This window comes from Penaeus chinensis, chromosome 5 (assembly GCF_019202785.1).
Source record: "Penaeus chinensis breed Huanghai No. 1 chromosome 5, ASM1920278v2, whole genome shotgun sequence".
Taxonomy (NCBI): domain Eukaryota; kingdom Metazoa; phylum Arthropoda; class Malacostraca; order Decapoda; family Penaeidae; genus Penaeus; species Penaeus chinensis.
The window spans coordinates 23,778,051-23,780,550 of record NC_061823.1 but is presented as its reverse complement, the minus strand read 5'-3'; the positions used below and the strand labels follow the sequence as shown (position 1 = coordinate 23,780,550).

Sequence of the window (2,500 nt, the reverse complement as noted above, 5' to 3'; positions counted from 1 at the left end):
TGAAACCTGGGTTACTGGTGAGGTCTAATATATTTGCGAGTTACCTGTAACTTGGCTTGGCGGCATAACCCCTAAGAGGCATGAACTCCTGGATCCCATTTTCCATTCTCTCTATATATTTTCTAAAATTCTTTTGTACTGGCATCATCCTTCTTTCTTTTTTTACTTTGGTCTTACCAATTTTGTACGTCTGATGTTTAATCTCACTCAAGAAAAACGTTGAACAAATAAGGAATTCAAAGCTACTGTATCTGTCACTGTTCTGTTTTACCGGACACGGTGTCAGGTAAAAATCCTTACATTCTTCCAACAGAGACATATATCATTCATCTTTATATTTTGACTTCTGTGATGGAAACTGACCTTTCCAAACTTTTCACAAACCTTTCGCACTTTGATTCCCATTCACTTTACAAGTATGCTTAATCTTAAGTTCCTTTCCGTCTCAGTCACTACCTCTTTCATGAAATGTACGTCACCCAAATAACAACGTAGCAATTCTCTAGTCTGAAGTATTCGGCTTATAATATTATCGATTTTCGAAATTTAGTAACAGACCTCATATATTTGTATTACAGTTCTCATGACTTATTTCACTCTCCCTTCGCAAAATACTCCGACACTAAACCTAAGATCGAAATATTTTCACATATATCAGGCTATTCATGTAACTACATTAATTTCTTTCATCTGCCATCGCCTGTCCACAATTCAGCATTCGACACCAACACTTACCACAGTGACAAGAGCCTCCGGGTTGTCACTACTCAGTAATGCATCTTGTTGTGACCTTGTGAAATTTTTGTCTAGTTAGATGTGATGAACCACTTGAATTTTTGGCCGCCCTTTTCACTAAGAATCTAGGTATTTTTATTTAGATAGAACTGTCACTTAGAACAGCTATAGCATCATCACTTAGTGGGTAGTATAATCTCCTGTTAAATATCTGCAAGCTAAATCTGCATTCCTTAAACCTCACCAAATTAATTTTAAATAATGAATTAATGTGATTATATGTGTATATATTGATATCATTAGTCGTCTTACCTAGGAGAGATTTAAGTAAATAAAAAAAAAAAGCTCTGTCATTACTCCAGTGTCAACTTTTAACAACTGCATTAAGCACCTTGCTCAAAATATTCATGTGTGGACTGGAACTAATCAAACCCAAAAAGGCAACTCTTTTGTAAGGGGCATGGAAAAGATTACATTCTAGTGGTCTGATTCTAAGTCACAGCATATACTTTCATATATTCTGGATGAAAGAGAAAAAATCCTAACCATTACCGAAGCGTTGCTAAGTATGCTATATTCAGTGGGGACTTGTCAAGCTTTGGCTTTTGGTTATGAAAGGTTGGCACCTCAGCACAAGCCACAGGTGCAAAGCAGCAAGACATGAATCAGCCTGTTCCATGGGACCAAGAGCTCCAAAGCCTGGCTAAGACTCAGGCTCCCTCGGCGCCTGCAGGAGGCCCCCCAGGGATATCGGCGCCACCAAGCCACAGACACTTCACGCTGGCTTCGTGTCCATCTTATCTCAAACCCCAGTCTGTGTCAGTGGCGCTGAGCTGGAGTTGCTAGGCCCTGGATCTGGGTTCTCGTAAGCCTGAGTGTGGCACCCTCACTACTCACAGACATACTCATCTTCACTCACTGACCTCATTTTGTGATTCATTGGTAGGCATTTGTGAGCATATATTGGTTTACAAAGAAGTGTGAGTTTGTCTTACAATCATGTTACATTAGACCAATTTATGTAAATTCAGCTTCTCTTTTATATTTTCATTTCTTATTTGAGTAGTGATACTGATTATGAGTTTTTTTTATATATTAATTAATTTAGTAATGGAAAGGGTAATATCTTGAATATTTAAGAGCATTTAATAATGATGATATGATAATTAATTATATCAAATGTCATAACGGTATCAGTAATGATAACTGATGTTATGTCAGTCCAGACAGTAGCCACACAGTGATAATAATGATACTGATAATTATTTTGAAAATGTTAAAAGAAGTATGCTGATGATTATAGAACTGAAAATAAAAGCAATACCAAAAATAGTAATGAACATGATAATACTGTTACTACTAATATTGCAACTTATAATAATAATGATAATTAAAGTATGCATGATTCTAATCATAGGTACTCTGAAAAGGCATAATTAAACTGATCTGAAAAACTATTTTTAATTTAATATACGTTTTGTTAGTCATCAGTTCCGTATTCATAATGATCAAACTCGCTTTCACCACTGTCCACATGACAAAAATACAATCACAAAAATAATTAACTTCATTGACAGGAAAAGTTAGAGTTTTCATTGGCAGGCTGATCTTGTCAAGGTCAGTGTTCCCGCGCTTAGTCTTAGAAAGAACATTGCTCTCTCGTAATGTAAGTGTAGAAATGAGTCGTGTCTTGTAACTAGATGTTAAGGACTGCAGGGCTTCCATGTGAGGTTTGTGCTGATCTGATGTTCTTTGTCCCTCTGCC

At 36.5% G+C, this 2,500-nt stretch overlaps 1 protein-coding gene across 1 annotated transcript in view; it reads left to right on the top strand.

Moving 5' to 3' along the window:
* Positions 1 to 2,500, top strand: part of LOC125025531 (dynein beta chain, ciliary-like) — a 54,487-nt gene that overhangs the window by 37,636 nt on the left and 14,351 nt on the right.